The sequence below is a fragment of the Acomys minous genome (genome assembly GCF_964271855.1).
Source record: "Acomys minous genome assembly, chromosome: 11".
Taxonomy (NCBI): domain Eukaryota; kingdom Metazoa; phylum Chordata; class Mammalia; order Rodentia; family Muridae; genus Acomys; species Acomys minous.
Window position 1 is genome coordinate 23,661,547 of NC_140492.1, and position 21,345 is coordinate 23,682,891.

At 39.4% G+C, this 21,345-nt stretch overlaps 1 long non-coding RNA gene across 1 annotated transcript in view; it reads left to right on the forward strand.

Annotated features, from left to right (window-relative positions):
- Nucleotides 1-7,103: 7,103 nt before the first annotated feature.
- LOC311608753 overlaps nt 7,104-21,345 on the forward strand; it is a 29,268-nt gene continuing 15,026 nt past the window's right edge. Inside the window, exon 1 of the long non-coding RNA XR_014783142.1 lies at nt 7,104-7,191. This is a non-coding gene — a long non-coding RNA (uncharacterized lncRNA). The remainder of the gene's footprint in view (nt 7,192-21,345) is intronic.

The following is a 21,345-nucleotide window of genomic DNA, read 5'->3' on the forward strand; positions in this document are numbered from 1 at the left end:
AAAGAGAAAAAGAATACAGAAAATACTTGAAGAAATTTAAATTTCAGAAAAACTATATGCCCACAGGTCTGAAAATCTCAAATACAGGAAATATGAATTAAAAACACATGACACATCATAATAAAATTACTCAAAACTACTCACAGGAACAAAAATTATAGACAGATAGACATGTTACACACATAGGCAAAAAATAAAGGACACAATGAAAAAAATACAGGAAGACAGCAATTTAAAAATAGAAAAAACTACAGTCAACTTAGAAGCACAGACTTAGAAGAGATATTATAAATAGGAAAAGCTTCAGTGTATATAAAGCAAAGATTAGGAGAGTATTGAGAAAAACCAAATCAAGGTTGGTTATTTTAATATTATTCTAAATAATTGGCAGAACAAGATGATAGAAACTAGCAACGAGGGGCTGGAGAGATGGCTCAGTGGTTAACAGCACTGACTGCTCTTCCAGAGGTCATGAGTTCAAGTCCCAGCAACCACATGGTGACTCACAACCATCTATAATGTGATCTGATGTGCACTGTATACATAATAAATAAATCTTAAAAATAAACAAATAATAAAAAATTATTTAAAAAAAAAGAAAGAAACTAGCAATGATAGTAGAGACAAAACATTGGCAGTCACATTCATCAAATTGACACATATAACAGCTGACCTTTTAAGATCAAGAGCACAGAAAATACTTAGCGATGTAGCTTATATTTGGAGTCAAAAGTAATGTTTTTAGTATGATTGAAATAATGCAAGTTATATTACCACAATTGAATTAAACAAGAGACCAAAATTAGGGACTGGAGAGACAGCTCCACAGTTAAGAGCACTGGCTGTTCTTGCATAGGTCCTGAATTCAGCAACCACATGGCATTTACGACCATCTAGAATGGCACCCAATGCCCTCTCCTGGCAGGCACATATGCATGTTGACAAAACACCCATATATATAAGCTGTATAAATAAGCAAAAAAAATTTTAATAAGCAAAATTTTTAAAAGAAAAAAAGCAATAGAGGTCAAAGGAAGATTTTCTTTAAAAAACAAAACAAACTTTGTTTTGAATTTAGACATTTTTACATAGCCCATGCTTCAAAGAAGAAATCAGAAGAAAATGAGAAATATTCTGAATTAAGTAGGGTAAAAATCAATCAGAATCTTTAGATGCTTCTGAAACAGTAGATAGGAAGAGCTTTTAGAACTAAAATCTACAAGAAAAATAAAACTCAGTGTCTTTAGCTTTCACACTAAAACCTTTCAAAAGGATATTTTATTCACTATATCTTAATAAAAATAAAAATACACCCCCTTCTGTTCCCTCCCTCCAGCCTGCACTATACATCACTTTGCTCCCATTTTTCTCTCAAATTGGTTACCTCTTTTTCTTGGATTATTATTAGACAGAAAGAGAGATATGTAAATATAGAAATATAAAATTCTTAGTCCATTGTGTGTGTATATGTGTGTATATATGTGTATGTGTGTATACATGTGTATATGTATATATGTGTACATGTGTATATGTATGTGTATATGTGTGTGCATGTGTATATGTGTATGTGTATGCATGTGTGTAGATGTGTGTGCATGTATATATGCATATGTGTATGTATATGTGTGTGTATGTATATGTGTGTGTGCATGCATGCGCATGTGCACACACATGCACACATGAGTGATTTGGGAGATTACAGCTTTGTATTAGATAGCCAAGGAGGAGGCTAAAGCCCCTAAGGCTCAGGAAACATCTTAACGGAGGGGATAGTTTTAAGAGCAGAGGACCAGGAAGTCTGCTTGCATCTCCTAGACCTGAACAATGGAAATAACAGGAAACATGCTAACACAGAAATGACAAAATCTCATGGAGCCCCACATCCAGAAAGAAAACTGCAGGCACATTCAAACCTTTTTACAAAGCATGTCAAGTCAGACATGGTGATGTACACCTTGAATCCCAGCACGTTGGACACAGATGCAGGTGGACCTCCAAGTCAAAGGCTACTAATCTACTAAGTGACTTCCAAATAGCTACGGTTACACCAGAGAAATCTTATCTCAAAAAACCAAAGGGGGGGAAAGGTAGGAAGAATGGAGACAGTGTGAGAAGCAGCTAAACCCAAGAGGAAAGGAAGCAGCGAGGCCTCCAAGGCAGAGCTCAGTGGTGGAACAGCTGATCAGCAAACGTGAGGCTCCGGTCCTGCGAGAAAGCAGCAAGGAAAGGAAGGGCATAAAGAGAAAGAGAAACAAACAAGGATTTTTTTTTTAAAGCAAATTCTCTGATATCAATAATGAGTCATGGCATTATAGCATCAGAAACAGAGTAATTGCCTCCCTGTAGAGAATGATATAAAATAGAACTTTTAAGAGTTGCTCTTCTATTCCTAACAATGCGATGTTTAATGTCCCCAAGCTGGAAACAATTTGTGTATGTGATGGCAACGGAAGGGATAAAAAACGTGATCCTAACAGTACAAAAAGAATTAATGAACTACTATCTACACAAGACTACTGGACCTCAAAAGCAGTACAATGGGAGGATGGGAAGATATAAGCTGTGAACTGTGGTTTTTTTTTTAATCGAAATATAACCATAGAAAATACATGGTAATCAGCAGTGATATATAAAGTACATCAGTCGTCAGACAAGGTAGGGGAGGAGTGTTATGGGGAACAGCAGTATGGCCAGGCTTTCAAGAGCTTAGCTTTGCATCTGAGATGAGCTGAAGGTTGTTTATAACATGTGAGATTCACTACTCAGTTAAAAAAAAAAAACAGTATAAAAAGGATACGACTAGTTTGAAACCTATTCATAATATCAGTGACTCTACATATTATCTTAATATGTAAACAATACACAAAGCAACATTTATGTTAGTGTATTAAAATCTCTTATAAACTAATAAAAAGAAGCATCAAGCCAAATTCAAAATGGCCAAAAGTTAAATAGAAGTATTTCACCAAAATAAACAGAAATGGCCAAGAAAAACATAGGGAAAAAAAAAAACCCTCTGCTCTGTTTTATGCTTTAAATTGTATATAAAATGATAATCTCAGCATGGCTGAGGCTGAGATGGGAGAACTTTAATAAGTTTGGGGCTAGCCTAATTTACAATATGAGACCTAGTCTCAAAAACACTGAAACAAATAATTAAAAGATGGCTTCATAACCCCTCCTTTATCTGTCATATTTTCAGTGCTGAAAATTTAATCTTGTCAAGATCCTACTGAAAATGTAAAAAATGAACTTCTTCTATAGAATTGATCTCAATTTCTTTAGTTGATAAGTTACAGAAAACGCTAGAAGAGTATTATACAAATATTCATTGAGTACTATGCAGAATAGCAATGAAACTTAAGTAATATACACTTTCAAAAATAGTATTTAGTGAAGTGGATGAAAGTAGTCCAAAATAACCAGTGATATCATAGATTGAGAGAAAAAAAGAGAATTTGAAACACTAGATTAGCCTATTTCCAATACAGTGAAACATCTTGGAGTAACATATATTCTACAATCTCATTCATGAACATGTATGTATATACATAGGAACACATGTCTTACATGCCTTATCTGTGGCTTTTCTTTAGGTCAGGGAGATGGTAGGTAAGGGGTGTCATAGCATCATAAAGAGATTGCCATTTTTTTAAGATTTATTTATTTATCATATATATAGTGTTCGGCCTGCAGGCCTGAAGATGATACCAGATCTCATTATAGATGGTTGTGGGCTAGGAATTGAACTCAGGACCTTTGGGAGAGCAGCCAGTGCTCTTAACCTCTGAGCCATCTCTCCAGCCCAGAGATTGCCTTTTTTTTTTTTAATGCATTTCCTTAAAGAGAAGATTTTTCTACTGCACAGATACAGTAATGATTTTAATATTTTCTTTTCCTTTATTTTTCTTGAGACTGGGTCTGACTATGTAGCCTGGGCTGGCCTGAAACTCAATAAAAAGACAAGGCAGGCTGCACTTGGACTCATAGAGATGGACCCATCACTATCCCTAGATCCTGGGGTTAAAGCTATGAGCCACCTTGCCCAGCTAATATTTTCCATTTTGTTTTGTTGTTGTTGTTTGGTTGTTTGGTTGATTGGTTGGTTGGCTTGGGGTTTTTTGTTTGTTTGTTTGTTTGTTTGTTTTTTGTTTTTGTTTTTTTGTTTTTGTTTTGTTTGGATGGTTTGTTGGTTTTTTGAGATAGGGTCTCTCTGTGTTATCTTGGCTGTTCTGAACTCACTTTGCAGGGCAGGCTGGCCTCAAACTCACAGTGATGCACCTGTCTCTGCCTCCCAAGTGCTGGAATTAAAGACACGTGCCACCACACCCAGGAATATTTTCCATTTTGAAAAAAAAAATGTAATCTAGATATTTAATGAAAGTTCACAGTAAGTTTTGGGAAAGAACAAGTCATTGACATTTTTGAAGACAGAACAAAATTCAGAACCACATACTGGATTAGAATCCTCTTCTCGACCACATGCTAATTGTGTGAACTAGAAATGTAGTTGTGTCACCAGTACTTAGCCATATGTTAGAATAATGGAACTTACATCAAAGAGTTAACGTAGGATTGCATTAGTTAGAAGCTACAAAGTGTTTGTGGCAGGGAGTCAAGAAATGCTAGATTCCTTACTCTTAATGCCAAAATTATATAGCTTAATGTCCTCATTAAGCTATCAAATGATTAAGGTGCTTCCTAGAAGTCTTAAGCACGAGGCAGGTAAGTCTGAACAACCAAAACTCCCTGCGAGTTCCATGCTTAAGGGCTACATGTGCAAATCACTTTACAAAGTTGCCTTTTGATATTTCAGTCTACAGCTAAGAAGTAGAATCCAGAAGGGATAGCCTTAATTGAACTGAATTCCATCTAACTTCATGATGTTAGCACAATCCTAAGAGGAAAAGAATTATTATTGAATTATCACAAATGAAAGAAGAGCATAGTTGGCGTTGAACATATAAATTCACACAACAAAGAGTGCACTAGTTCCTCTCTTACGCTGCCACACACTCTCTCCCTGCTGTTGCCTTTAAGCAGGCGGCACACAGTGGTGCAGGTGGTCCCTTCTAATTGTGCGCATAAAGTAACTGACTCATTTTCTGATTGGTAAATAATATGCAATGTCAGACTCTCGCCACCATCTGTGTCACTCCCCACCACAGTTTCTGCAAAACTGCCAGCAGGCTGAGTGGGGCACTGCACTGTCGGAGAAGTCAGAGGAAGAAATATTTGGCATCCTTGGCAAAGCCTGAGTCTGTTCACAGGATTGAACCTGACATATGCCCCAAAGCAGAACGTGTATGCTACCCTAACGATCTCTCCTGCTGTTTTATAATCAGAGACATAGATGGGGGGAGTGCTGCCACTTTTTCATCTGGCACTCACCAAACTCATAGACTCTCTTTTGGCCCAAACAATATATTCTCATTTAGGGCAAATGATGTGCAGATTATTAAACACACACTTGTTTTTTTTTTTTTTTTACCATCTCCATCACAATTTCCTAACTATAAGATGGTCTTTATTACTGAATCCTAGCTTCGACTTTGCTCAGTATTTTGGAATTCATCTTCCATATCATTAGAAAGATGAGTGGCCAACTGCCAATCATTCATCCTGACAAGTTGGACAGTCTCTTTGAAATGTAGAAGAGCTTGGGTGGCAGTTGCCTTGTCAACTTCTCTTTGCATCGAAGAAAAGGAGCACTGAGTTGGAGGGCATGTCCTGGCTTCATTATCAAGACGTCTGGTAGCGACAGAAGCTAAGATTCAGGCTCAATGTGCACCACAGGGAAGTTCTGGACTAGCTTCCCTTCCCATTTCTCTTTTTTCCTTGTTTCCTTCATGAGCTCTACAATGAGCTATATCCATATGGTGCTAGAACCAAATTCAGGAGTTACTAGGTTTTGCCAAATCTCTTCCCAGATGAGACTTTATTCTATTTTTTTTTCAGTCCTGATGGTAGCTAAAAGGTTAATATGTCTTTATTTATTGGTAAAGTGCCACAAGAAAATTAAATTCAACAGAGGAAAAAAATAGGAATATTAACGAGAAGTTCTTCAACAACCCAGACAAAATTGGTAAAAATTCTAAATCATCAATTCCAGAAGCAAGTACAACTGCTAAGTACAATAATGTAGATGCAAAAAATAATGACAAGAGGCATAAATATGACAATAAATATGACGTGAACAGCTGTGCCTAGATCATGATTGCAATTACTTGAGTAGATTAGAAATTATTATTATGTGAATATATACATATATACATGTATAACCTCAAATAATATGGATGCAATAAGTACAGCTGCCTGAAAATAGGTTTCAAATAGAAATTGGACATCACTTTAGCTTTTTCACACTTCATGCTGGCTCACATTACAACTGTATTAGTTCTGTATACAGTCAAGTCAGCTCCTGTGGAGCTCAATGTCATTGCATAGAAAGCCAAAGTATTTGCACATATTCATACCCACATCCTCCTGAATACTTACTATCTCTAGAATACCAATAGTTTCTAACACCAGGTAAATACTGTATTGTCTTGTAGTGTACTGTACAACAACAAGAAAAACAGTTTTGTGGCTTGTTCACTGCAGTGCAACCCCTCTCCCTCAGGGCTTTCCTTTTCAGGTGGTTATACCCATAGATACAGAAACTACGTAAGGGGCCACCTGCAAATGAGCATCAGGTGGCCTTCAGAAAGAGTGCCCTCTAAAGATGAGTTACTAGGCTCATTCTGAATCTGCTCAGACTCTGGAATTATGCCTTTGGGCCTCTATTTATGACTACAGTCTATCTTCTTCATGTAAAGTTTATACGTCAACGGAGGCAATCAGTTTCAGTTTTAAATTATCCAACTTTTAAAAAGAAGCATTTTCTTCTGACTATTACTCCCTAGATAACAACTATTTACATAGCATTTATATTGTATTTGATATTAAATATAATCTAGAGATGATTTGAAGTATATTAGTGGACATGTATTTAAACTCTTGTATGGAGGAATGTCTTGAATGGATGTAACAACTGTCAATAAAGCGCTGTTTAGCCAATAAGCTGGGCAGAAGGACAGGAAGTGGAAGGTGGGACTTCTTGGAGAGAAGGTGGAAAAGTTGGACATTTGTGAGTGGTGGAGGACAGGGAGAGAAATGGCCCAAGGATCACCATAGTGGCAAGTGCTTGGGGTATGTTATGAGGTTCACAGTAGTTTATGTTAGTTTAGGAGTAGATTTGTATCAGTTTAGATTCTGCCCAGTGTAGTGCTGGCAGCTTTAAGGTACATTTCAGACTCCGTGTCATTTATTAGCCATCTTAGGCTGAACCAATACATTTTTCCTGCAACACTCTTGGTCTTTGGAACTGCTCCTCCATGTGCCTTAGGGACATTTCATTCCTTCATTGAATTGCTGTAATTTTGTTTGGCATTTTTTTTTATTGTGTTTATAAAATAGCTCTCGCCAGGGCCTTTTACTTAATGACTTTGTGCAATGATTCACTGAGCATCAGGCATGAAGTTGAACCCGGTTCTAAGATGAACAGTTTCTAGTGTTCAATACAGCTGTCCTTTCTCCAGAGCAATTCCTTCAGAGGAGTCTGAAGGTGAGGGCTGTGTGTTGTAGGAATAAAACACCTTGAATGTTTCATTGCAGGGTAGAGAAAGCTTTTCCAGTATACAGGTCTGTGACTTAAAAAGATCTCTGAGAAGGCCAAGACATAGGGGCTGCATCTAACACCTGAGTGGTATGGAAAAGCAAGAGACGAGTTGGGAGCGAGGATGTGATGTCTCAGATTTCTTGTAATAGCAGGTAAGGTTGTTAGGCCCCACGGTACTTGCTTGAAACCTAAACAGGTACAGCAACTCACACTCAGGGTCAAGCCATTACTGAATTAGAAATACGACTGAATTTAGCAACAAATTTGTGCCAACATTACTTCTAGCAGCGGTAGGTTTTCAGCCGCAGATTGGCACCGTGACAGAGTCCATAATTTTCACAGTATGTGTTTCATAATTTGTCATGCACACTCTGATTGCTTGGCATATTGGCAGAGTCCACGGTGCTCTCTAAATGTCACCAGGCGCGTTTGAGGATTTGTCATGCACGATCTGAGCAAGTGACACAACACAGCAGAGTGGCCAGGTTCAGAGCGGCTGTTTCTGCTCTCCCTGGAAGTGAGTGCTTTTGAGCTCAGCCACCAGTGACGAGGGCCTGGTGGGGGCTGCACAGCCCTTCGCTTGGAGCTGCTGATTTTTAATTCTATGTCAAGTGATCGTATGGATGCTGCCAGGGGAAAATACTATTACGCTGCAGGTGTGACACGCAGCACACTGCACTTCATGCTTGATAATATTCTTCTCAAATCATTCCTCTTAGTTTCCTCTTAGTGCACTTAACATTTCTTCACACAAGCACAAAGAGCATCTCAGAAATTAGGAGGAAGGAATAAAAGAGGAATACATATGAATGCAGGGGATAGAAAGATATGCTACAGGAGACTGCTCGGTAAAGAGCTCAAAAGACAAGATGTCTAGGCTGATTTGAGCAGAAATGGAGAATGGTGTTGGCATCAGAGAGTCCTGAGTTAATCATCTTAGCACCTGATTCCCAGAGGAGCAGCTCCGGAGTTTAGGCGAAGCAACCATTCTTCCTTGGCCTCAATTAATGAGGTGCTCGGATGGGAACGCCTCTGAGGGAGCTTTCATGTCCGTACATTCCATTGTTCTAAGATAGGCTCCTGAGTTTATTAATATCTTTCCGTCGTCAGACTCGTTTGCTGCCAGTGCTTGCATAAGACATCCCAGTGTTTGGTAAAAAGCTTCGAGAGCTACATCTGCTGGAAGCTTTTAGTTGTCAAGAATTCCCGCCGTTATCTTATCACTTTAGTCACTGTCTTTTAGGAGAAGAAAGGAAATTAGTCTTTTTTTTTTTTTCTCTTTAACACATGGGTTCCCTGGACACACCTGTTACTATAAAATCTGTTTGATGATAAATAACTCACATATGCTTGAGAGCGTTGTCTTGACATGTGCAGGAGAAACCTTCACAGACATATGTTGCAAAATAAAAAAAAAAAAGCAAACCCACAGGATCTGTGACTTTATTTATGCTGGTGGATCAGAGAAACTAGAAGGGTACTCGGAGCCAACAAAGACTGTTTAAATCGGGAGAAAATCTAAGGGTGAAATTTTTCAATTTTTGAAAGATCTACCATAGAGCTCACACCTGCCCAGTTCCCAGATACACAGATGTAAAAGCACCCACACACGTATATACACTCACATATATAAACATACCACAGACACCATTCCTAAGGTATGCCTATTAGTCAAAGCTGTAACATGTAAATAAAAGTATACTCTAAGTGTAAGATATACGAAGTTACTGATTTGAAAAAAAAAATGCAGAAGATAAAAGTCCTCTGTGTAAGAGCTGTAGCTTTACCGGAAGACTGCCTTCATTCTCAAACAGCGATTCACAATTAGTTCTTGTTGAAATGTTATTTATTTTGTCTGTGTCTACTTTGGCTGGGACAAGGAAGATGAATACTATCCCTCCCTGATTTTTAGGTAAAACATATACTTTATCCCCTAACATAATTGCATGAATAGTTGCCCGCAATTCACACACATTGCCAACTTTGTGTTCTCCTTAGGCCCTCATGTGCTCAAATCTCACCATAGCACACAAAATTGAGGACAGAATTAGTTCAAGCTTCAGTGTGTGATAAAAACTGAGTATTTTGGGACTGGCCACATGGCTCAAAGGTTAAAATTATTATTACACAACCATCAGGACCTGAGTTCAGATACCAAATGCTCTAAAGCCAAGCATGGTGTCCTGCACATCTGTATCTCCAGCGCTGTGGGAAGGGTGGGGACAGACAGACAGGCAGACAGATTCCTGAAACCATGACCCAGCCGCTGTAACTGAATGGTACACACCAAGCTCAGAGAGAGAACCTGTCTCAAAAAATAAGATGAGAGAGATCGGTGATGATTTGATGCCAACCTCTAGCCTCCACACGAGCACATGCAGAGAAGCATACCTCTCAACCCCCATGAGTGAACCAATTTCCATATACCACATACACTTTCGTATCTTATGCTTCAGACTATTTTAAATTGATATTTATAATGGCGTCTGTAACTTTTTGTTACATTTTAATATATAAAACTTATTTCTTTTGATCATTATCAAATTTTGTTATTCTAAATTATACTTCCATTCTGCTTTTCCAAAAAGAAATATATGTATGTCTCTCGTGTGTGTGTGTGTGTGTGTGTGTGTGTGTGTGTGTGTGTGTAGAGAGAGAGAGAGAGAGAGAGCAAATAGAAAGCTGTATACCTTATATAGAATTACAGAAATATATATACACAAACATATGTATCTGTATATATAGTGAACTTCTATATCTCTATATATATGTATATACAGTATATATAGTGAACTTCTCATAAATAATACTGATAGTAGGGTATGCAGGAAACTATTCTATCCTCATTTTGTACAAACAGCTAAGCACGCCCATTCTCTCTGAGATGTCACGTGATACTTACACAGACATTTAGACAGTCTGTAGCTTCTACATGGATAGTCACACAGAAATACGCAACCTACAGAGAAATGTCTGTTTGTAAGCATCTTTGTAGTGATATCATCAAGATCATTTTACACTCCAAATAAGATCTTTAGTTGTGTACACACACACACACACACACACACACACACACACACACATACACACACACACACACACACCTGTCAAATTGTTTGGTGACTTTATGAAGCTGAAATATAGTATTTTCCCGACCCAAAACATTTGCTCTTAGTTTTCTATTGCCTTCTCAGTTCAGTTGCCTAGAACAATGAGCAGATAAGAAGGAAACCGAAAGATTTAAAAAATCAACACATAGTGGATGAAGCAAAATGTTTATAATTAAGTTGTCAGATTAATTAATTCCAAACAGTAAAAGAGTGCATTGCCCTAACTAACAAATTTAACAATGTCAAGGGCTTGGGGGTTTTTTGCTTTATTTTGAAGATGCTTGCAAACTATCCGTATTGGTCTGCATTTACCTTGGTTCTTCCAATTCCATCTGCCGTTTGTGTATTTATATTTGCAGTGCAGGGCATCCAACGCAAGGCCTGTCATATACAAAGCAAGCACTCTGCTGCACCCCTAGCCCCCACAATTGTTTATTTAGCTTCCTATGCACAGTGTATTTTTACGGATTTTTGCCTAACCTATTTTTCCTCTAAGTTCCCACTTATCTTAGAGCTGTTTGCTTAGCAGAGCTTGCTAGTTTGGGGGCTGGTTCCTTAAGCAGGGATGCGCCAGGTCACCTCTCCCACAGGCTTTAACAAAATACAGTGCTGGTTTTGTTTTTAATCACTCATCTCTAAAATAGATGATATCATTAATAGATTGCCAGAGGCATGCTTTCATACGTTGATAAAGAAGTAAAGAAAATAAAGTATGTTTTGACATTAGGAAGCAGGAAGGGCTTGTTACTCCCGCACCTCCTACAGCAATCAGAAAATACCTATGCCTCTGCTTCAAATGACTTCCTAGTAAGACAGTCTGAACTGTGAAACAGCACTTAGCCTAGCAAGAGAGATTTTTTTTTTCTCAGATCTGAGGAATAGTGTTTGTCAACTTATCATACAAACTACAATTGCACTGTTCCATTGCAATCTTCCTGTTGTAACTTGTACCTAAGGATCACATGATGCATTTGTTGATCTGAGCCAAAATAACGTTGTTCCCCCCTCAAGAAAATTACCTGAGATGCCAAGAAAAATAAAAGGGAAAATAAGCCGGAAATAAGTTTGAAACATTTTCTACATATATTTAGATAGTAATCGTCTTCTTTAACTTGGCAATGTAAATATGAACAAGGTTCACGTTGATAGGCTTAAGAGGGAGACAAGAAATCTGCAATAATCAGCTTACCTCTCCATGAGTATGAATATTCAAATGCATAAATACATATAACACATGCATATATATATATAGCTATATACATTACCATAAATTGCTGTCATATGCACACATATCTTGTGTATGTTTCTGTTTGTACTCAGCAGATAACAAGAAGCAATTAACAATTTTAAACAAGAAGAAATGAAGCAAAACCAGGCCTTTCCCCCCTAGAAAGCATATTCCATGCAATACATTAAGGGGAAGAGAGGATGACGGGCCTCAGAAGTGGAAGGAGCTCTTGGGTGTGTCCCTGCACCTTCTCTCTATGGAAAGCCACCGCTCCTTTCAACCTCATTTTCACAGAATAGAAATTACTATCCTCTTCCTCATTAGGGAAGCATATAGCTAGACTTTTATGCACTATGCTTCCTTTTTACGCTTTAGGACAAGTTTCATGGCAAACTCTGGGAGAAGAGTGAGGCCGTTAGCGGACCACTCCTTCAAGTAAACATGTCAATTTTCTTTTGACATCCTCAATACAACTGTTCCCATTGTGTGGGAAACCATGAAGATGCCATGCTCATTTACTGTACAAATGGATGTGACTATATCCACCACACAGTCAACGTAGTCAAATGTTTACTAGGCTCCTGCAACCACAGTCATAGTGCACATACAGGATACCGCTACTTGACCAAGGCTCATACTTCCAGTGTCAGAGAACAAATGTTGGGCTGGGATGGCAAATGCTGTATCTGTCCTATTCAACACTTAATATTGGCTCCTGTCAAAGGAAGAACCTGTATTACTCAACTTGCTTTGTCTCGTTTTTAACATTGGAAAGCAGATCCTGTCTTATCAAGCCACCTCCAGTGACACTTCCGCCACCCACAACTCCAGGAGAGATGCGGAAGGAGACTCTCCCACTTACTACTACAGCTATTTTTTGCATAGTCAGTGGCCTAAATGGCTGCTTTCAGAGACTGCCAAGGGCACACTGGAAATCCCCACCACCACCACCCCCTTTGAACACAGATATCTTAAACTGAATCCAGTATCATACCCCCATCACCCAAACTACTGGTGCTTAATAAAGGCCAACTTCTACCGAGGTTACTACAAAATGTAGTTCACTTTCTCGCCTTATTCTTTCAGTTCCCGGGATGTATTTCTTCTGTCTCCCAAAGTCAGTGCAGAAGTCCTATCTCAACCCGCAGTCATTTTGGCAGCACAATTTGATCCTGATATTTGCTCCCATTATCCTCCCAAAGGAACCAGGATTACTTTCCATTAGAAAGCCACATGCTTTCAGGAAATTTGAGTCTTTCCTAGGCACAAGAGCTTGGCTCATTATTTATCCAAACCATCACTGTACACAGAAACTTCCCGAGCTGATGAGCACCACTTACAACCTGCACTCTTCTGCTCTGTAGCCACTGACTGCATGACTGCTAAGCATTTGGGTTCTGGGTAGAGCAAAGGACGCACAAAATTTTTAATTGCATGCAATCTTATTTAAATTTAAAGTTGCACATGACTAATGACAATGTTATTAGATAGCGGAGATACCAATCAGGGTGTTTCCTTATCACTCTCTAATAATTCGTGCAGGAATGGGCTTTTGACAGATGTTTGGCTCGTTAGATAGGAAACTCTGCCAGACTTCTGCAAGGGACCATGAGTGAGTTTTTTGGATGTTGTGTTAAGATGGGATACTTAGAGGCCTTGCAGGCATCATGAATCCATAGGAAAGAAAGCCTCGGGGCAAACACCTATGAACTGAAGAGATGGCTGGGATGGGCTGAGGGTGGGGAGTCGGGGGGGGGGGGAGGAGTCATTTGAGTAATTGAAAAAATAATATCTTTTAATATCATCTCAAACAAGCTCTTTATAAAGAAGCATTGCCCTCTCTTTATGGGCACATTTGTTGTTGTTGTTTAAATAATTTATTCAGATTACATCCTGATTGTTATCCCCTCACTTGTATCTTCCCGTTCCCCCCTGCCTTCCTCTTTCACTCTATTCTCCTCCCCTAGACCTGTGAGTGTGTGAACATCCTCGTTTTAAAATATTTCACTTTGGCATTTCTTCCATATCTCTAGACAAAAATTATCCTCAGGAGTGAGATGGATTTTTTTGTATCACCTCATCACTGGTGTGTGTACAGCCACCTGTTTCTCAATCTCAGTTTCTTTTACTGTACTTGAGAATAATTCTTCGTCTCAAGCCTTTCAGACCCACAGCTAGACACTCAGTGGCTTGTGAGGATCTGTCCCGAGCCAGTGATTACCCCTAGATAGCACACATGGTTATGTCACCTTTGTGTCCTCATTTCTTAGCATTTAGGATTACCCTTTTTCCTTTACTGTGTCTACCAATCAATACCATTGCTTGTGAAAAAGTGTATAATATAAATAAATGGGGCCAGACAAGTGGCTCAGTGATTAAAAGCATTCACTGCCTTAGAGGATTCCATTTATTTGCTAGGATTTTGGGATATGTGTAGTCAAGGAAAAATTGTAAAAACAGGAACACGGGGTGGGGGTGGCTGCTATAGTCTGGGAAAAGTTTTCACCATGTAGTCAAGGTCCATGGAACCTAACAGACCCTAGGCAGCAGTGTCACAGATGACCAACTGCCGTCATGGAACTTGAGGAGAAAGAAACATATTTTATATGCCAATGCTATATCCAAAGTCTTGAGACAAGAGACCCCTGGAATAAATTTTATTGAGCCATAAAGCTACCAGCCAGAAAGAAAAGGGAAAAAAGGTTCGTGGGGTAAGCACCCTCTGCCTTCGCAGCCAGGCTGGCTTCAGATGGAGAAAATATCCTCCCTGCCTCCCTCATCTAAAATCCAGGGTCCTTTATTATGACAATATGAGGAAAGAAGGTAGCATATCCATACACTGTTGCAGTATATTGGTACAGATATGCAGGATGAACTTACTTTAACTGAGCTCAGCTTTGGTTCCAGTGTGTAGGTCCCAAGGAGAAACAACCACAGCTCTGGATTAGTTTACAAGCAGATGTGGCGCCACCTAGGGGATTAATACAGAATTTCAGTTAAAATTTTGATACATCATCAAAAATATCATTTTTTAAATTTCATTTCCTTTATCTTGTAGTTTGGTGCTAGTTCATTACCTTTCTTTCCATCTTTGGATACTCTTGTGGATAAATTTGGAACATCTCAGGAATTTTCTTTTTCTACTACTGAGATTTTGGAGACATTTCTTGATAACAAAAAGGACTATAGATTTCTAAGGCTTTAACTTGCCTATTAAGTTTAGATACATCTTATGCTCATTCAAATCCGTTACATCATAAATGTTACAGCATCCTAGCATATATGTAGACAGGTATACATGTATGTGTAGAAGCAGGGTACCGTTTAGAAGGAGGACGGACAATATAAGGCTAATTGATTTCTGAGTTTTAACTTTTTCCATCTTTTTTTCCTCTTGGTTTATAAAACTGTAACTGACAGTGAAGATAATAACACCCTAAATGAAGCTCCATGGCCTCAGAATGGCTATATTAACTCTGTAGCTATTCACTGACATGTAGAGTAGGGGATGAAGCAGGTGGCTATGCTAACTTAGCTGCGTGGTGTTCTTATTTGTGAATTCATTACAATATCGTGATTTTAAAAACACTGTTGTTAGGCATATTTTGAATTGACACAATTCTTTGCAAGCAAGTCCAATACAGACCTTTCTGCCCCACACCCCTCTTTCCTGCTTTTACAGTGTGGTGCCCATGAGGATAAATTTGAATTATGAGTCTTTGAGATACTGTTAAGTTGCCAGCATCCAATATTTGTGATGTTAAACCCAATTAAGACAAACAATCACAGTGACTTTTTCAAATGTATGCATTTTATTAATTTCCCTGCACTCACTCCTCGCACCTTCGGATGCCATTAATCCCTTCCCTGGGACTGGCTTGCACCCTTCAAGTCTTGAGATCAGTTATCTCTCTCCAAACCTTCTTAGGTTCTCTCTAAGGAACCCTGAGATTTATCATAGGAACATTTTCTGTTTCCTTATCTTCCTTGACCTACTGAGAAAAGTAATGTCTTTTAAGTGTTGACAAAGAGTTGAAGTATTGAGGCATTTTAGTACAGTGAAAGCTCTGGAAAGCAACCCATCATACGCCCACAGAACACATAACTCCACATAATCAGTCATCAGAAATAATAAATGGGTCACCATGCCACCATGTACAGTCTGTAGCACACCTCACACATCCCCTTCTTCTTGACTCCATCCCCATCTCCTGCGGCTGCCAATCAAAGGAAGACATCCTTGTCCAGAAGCGAGCTGGCTCAGCAAACACCAAACTGCCGCCCGCTCCCCTACTGAGCATTTCATCACAGAGAACACCCCCAGAAAAGGGAGATTAAAATGTAGCAAACGTTAGCTAACAGCAGAAATGGGAACCTCTACGAGATGCCCAAATGTTCCTCTCCCAATCTAGGAAACTGATCTAAGTGCCCCCTGCTTGGAGAGCTAGTGTTGTTTTTCCACCCCCTCTGTTTCCCTCAAAGTCACTTTCATCTTTCTTTATAAAACTTTCATGGAAAGCTATTGAATGACTTAAGGAACAAGTTCTGCAGCTATAAACAAATACACACAATGTGAATGCAAATTCCCTCTCCTCTGGTGTGCATCTTTGGGAGGCCATTGCCCCTAGGCAGTTCTGTCCTGCTGGGGTGGAGCCTGCAGTGTGGAGGTTTGATTTGCTTTGAAGTCTGACATGCCACCTTGAAAATGTTTTCCAGAGACCATGGCCTGAGTCTCAGAATTAGTCATTAATACAGTTGGGACAAACTGAAGTGCATATGAACAGCGTTAAACACACAGCCCTTTGTTGTGGTCGTTATGGTCATTTAAATGGAAGAGTCTTAACAGCAGGGGCCTGTAGGGCTGGCTATCTTAATGATTCTTTTGAGGAACTGAGATGAGATTTAAAAGAAACTAGATCTAAAACACAATCCTGAGGGTATGTTCAATTACGACCTTGACTTATTTTGCAACCTAAGGCTAGTGACAAAAACCTTTCCTGCTCTGTAAGGGGGCTATAAAATTTTAATGAGATGCTAGTCCACAGAAATTCTTAAAAATTAACTCTTGCCTAAAGTTTGCCTATTTTCTTTTCCATGTAACAGTCAGGAATCAATCTGACTCTGTCCAGCTCTCAGTTTCAATCTCTTGAGTTTTACACACACACACACACAAACACACACACACCTCAAAAGTCCCTATCTATTTTGAGACTTTTATCAAAACATGTGTGCCATGTTAGTAAGGTTTCTTCACTAAGAAATTGCTATAATTATGTTAGCTAAAAGCAAAGGTACACACAAACTATAAGTGCTTCCTTCTCTTCAGCAATTTCCCAGTTTCCAGTCTCCTCTGTCTCCCTCTCCCTCTCCCTCTCCCTCTCCCTCTCTCTAGATATATGTGTGTGTGTGTGTGTGTGTATTGGTGGGTGTGTCTGTCTCTCCTGCCTCCTCCCTCCCTCCTCTCTCTCTCTTCCCCTTTCCCTGAGAAGAAAGAGATAAGAGAGCAAGAGAGAGGTAGGTAATGAGTAAGAGAGAAAGACAGGTTTCCTGGGCAGGGGGATGCCTAGTGGCAGATAGGTAATGACATCATAGGTTCACAGGCACACTGGGCAGGATGCTAACACTCCCTACCCGACCCTTTCCCCTTACCTCTCTTTCTAACTCCTTGTATGTCTGTGCATGTTTGTGTACCTGAGTGCAGGTAGGTGTGCTAGTGCGTACAAGAGCATGTGGAGGCCATAAAGTTCACCTTCTACTTTGCTTTGCTTGTGTGTGTGTGTGTGTGTGTGTGTGTGTGTGTGTGTGTGTGTTGTGTTTTGTTTGTTTTTGTTTTCATATTTGAGAAAGTGTCTCTGTCTGAAGTCACTAATTGTCTAGATGGGGCGGTCAGTAAGCTCAAGCCACCACCTATCTCTGAGCACTCTCTCCTGACTCCACCACAGTTACAAGCTACAAGGAGGAGCTGCAATGCCTAATCCGTACATGGACAATGGGTATCTCATGTCCATTGGGCCGTCTTCTGTCTTCTCAGCCCCTTCTGTGAGTCTGATGCAAGCACAGCTAACAATGCTTGCTGCAGATGCTGGACACTGCCTCTCTTACTATTTTCCCACTGTGTCTGGCAAGTTCCCTTATCCTTCTTCTTCTTCTTCTTCTTCTTCTTCTTCTTCTTCTTCTTCTTCTTCCTCCTCCTCCTCCTCCTCCTCCTCCTCCTCCTCCTCCTCCTCCTCCTCCCACCCCAAGACAGGGTTTCTCTGTGTAGCCTTGGCTGTCCTGGACTCACTTTGTATACCAGGCTGACCTCAAACTCACAGCAATCCACCTGCCTCTGCCTCCCCTGTGCTGGGATTAAAGGCGTGTGCCACCATGCCCAGCCCTCTTAACCCTTTGCTAACAAACATATGATCCACGGCCCTGCAGCACTAACATTCCCAGACATTTGTTTAAAATGTAGGTTCTCATGTCTTGTTTTTGACCGGCTGAATCAGAATGTGCAGTTTAGAATACACCCAGGAAATTTGGGGTATATTGGTTCAACAAACATCGCTTGGTGCTTATTTCTTAATTTCCACTTCTAATTCTGCCGAGGCACAATTGGCATTTTTTATTAATAATATCTGCCAAACTGTGAAGATAGTCGGGAGAAAATAGTGTTAAAATAGAAGCCATTTCAGTAGCCCAGTCCCTGTTGCTTTCTTGCATTCCAAAACCCTTTCCTGAGTTTTCTAAAAGGTGAGTGCAGTAGCAGCCTGCCTAACAGAAGGAAACAAGTTCCCCCACGTGAAGCTTGCTTCCATAGAAGTGAATTCATCCACCTACCTAGGGCCCAGAAGGGTTGAAAGACATTGCCCTTGAGTGTAAACACCAATTGTTTCCAAGTATTTTCAAAAGCAAATCATTTTACCCACCATGCAAATCAACCTCCAGTGCTTCAGAGTATTATAATTATACACTGTTTATTTCCAAACGGCATTTTTCTATGACTCTAATTGTTTCACACCTTTAAAACATTACACACAACTTGTGTGTTCATTTTCAATATTCTAAGAATACATATAAACACAAATGACATGAAAAAGTCACTTGTACTATTATTCAGCTATAACTGGTTATTTCTATGAACATGTACTTAGATATGATACATATTATAAGAGCAGTTAAATAAAACCATACAGCTTTCACATAACCTACTTTAAGTGCCTCACTATGATTTTTTTTGAATTATGTATTAAAAACAAAACGTTAATTTATAAGCCTTCTCCTTTTTCTTCAGCAGTGTTCAGCTTTGTAACTCAAACTGGCCTCAAATTGATGATCTTTCTGCCTCCGGCTCTCACACATGGATTACAAGTGTTCGCTACCATGCCAGCTTATGCTCTGTTCTTTATTTACAAAACCTAAAATAATCAAGTGAAGTATTCAAGGGCAAGAAGGAAAGAAGGAAGGAAGGAAGGAAGGACGCTTAGAGTGTACATTAGAATATGCATCCACTAAAGGGGAAAGTTTCAACTTTATTTCATGACTTTATAATTTAACACCTTTAACATTATAAAGGGCATTTTGGTTACTATTCAGTATCAAATTAACAGGAAGATGGTTCACAGAAAAAAGTAGAGCTAAATCTATTATGTTGAAATGAATTGTATTCGTATCTAAATGCCACGTACTGGGTATCCTACACAACATCCTCCCATTCCATGCTCTCAGCTGGAAATCTATAATGGAGGAATCTCAGTGTTAATTTCTGGTTTCTCTTCATGGCTGCATAGAGTCACCTTCATTTTTGTCCTTATTGGTCCTTTCTCCTGCATTTGGTGTATCTAGCATCCTTTTTTTTTTTTTTTTTTTTTTTTTTGGTTTTTCGAGACAGGCTTTCTTTGTGTAGCCTTGGCTGTCTTGGACTAACTTTGTAGACCAGGCTGGCCTCAAATAGCAGCCTTTTCTTATACAGACTTTGGCAGTCTAGGATTTTGTTCTACCCTTATGAATTTATTTATTTATAAGCATATCTTACAGATGATGTTGGCCTGTCACCACATTGGATAAGAATTAAGAGGTATGGACCTAGGAAGTCCTGTTGAAGGATTGGCCAATATGCCTTTGTTTAGAAGTCTTGCTTCAGACAGTGATTGAATTATGAGGCCTCTGATCTGGTTAGTGGATTAGTACTTGTGTGAGTTCACAGTGCAGTGAGCTATTGGAAGATAGTACACATTGAAGATAGAGTCTGCTCTGAGGAGGTAGGCCACTGGAGGGAGCGAATCCAATTTGGGAACTATTTCCTGTTCTTACATTCTGTCTCTGTCATCTGTGTCTGTCACATCCTCTATCTCTGTCTCTCTCTGTGTCTGTCTCTATTTCTCTGTGTCTCTCTCTGTGCCTCTCTGTGCGTCTCTCTGTCTCTGTGTATGTGTGTCTCTCTCTCTGTCTCCACCTCAGCCCAGCCCCCAACCAGTTCCCACGAGGCAAGCAGCTTTTCTCCATCATGCTCTTCTGCCATTATGCACTATCTCATCATAGACCCCAAAACAGAGTCAATTGACCAAGGATTAAATTTCTGGATCTATGAATCTTTACATTTTTCTCAGGTATTTTTCTCACACTGGAAGAATTCAAAAGAACACAATGCTCTTTACTTTTTGTGTTTAATAATAAATAAATATCAGAAATAAACACATACATGCGTGCGTGCGTGTGTGTGTGTGTGTGTGTGTGTGTGTGTGTGTGTGTGTTAAAGGCTGCATCTTTCTGCTCTGTATTCTACTTTTTTCCTTCCCTGGAGGAAATAGTTATGGGTAATCCATCTACCAGTAGAAAGAAATATCTGCAGAGCAAATAATATTATAATATCTATCTCAACACTTGCCACAAACTCAGTAGTATAGAAGCCATATAAATTGACAGACCTTTCCTGAATAATTTATTGTATAATTGTTAATAGTTCCTCTTACATGCTATCGAATAAAAGAAGAGAACAAAAGGAAGGAAAGAAGGAAGGGAAGAAGGGAGGAAGGAAGGAAGGAAGGAAGGAGTAAGCTTTAATTTAATCTAACATAATAAAATAATATTTATATTCTTAAAGTTTTACATCACTTTTTAGATTGTACAATTAAGTAAACCAACAAAATTTCCCTTGAAAATATCTTTCCATTCCTAGGACTACTGTCTTACACATGGTGGTGGGTCCCAGATTGTCACCGGTGCTGCTACATGCCAGAACCACACAAGTACAGTCCAATAAAAGGGATCACATGCTCATGCAGACAACGGACGGCCGAGACACAGTTGTTCTGATGGCATTTCACTAACTACCTGGGACCAGGCTCCTGCCCACTCCATCCCCAGTG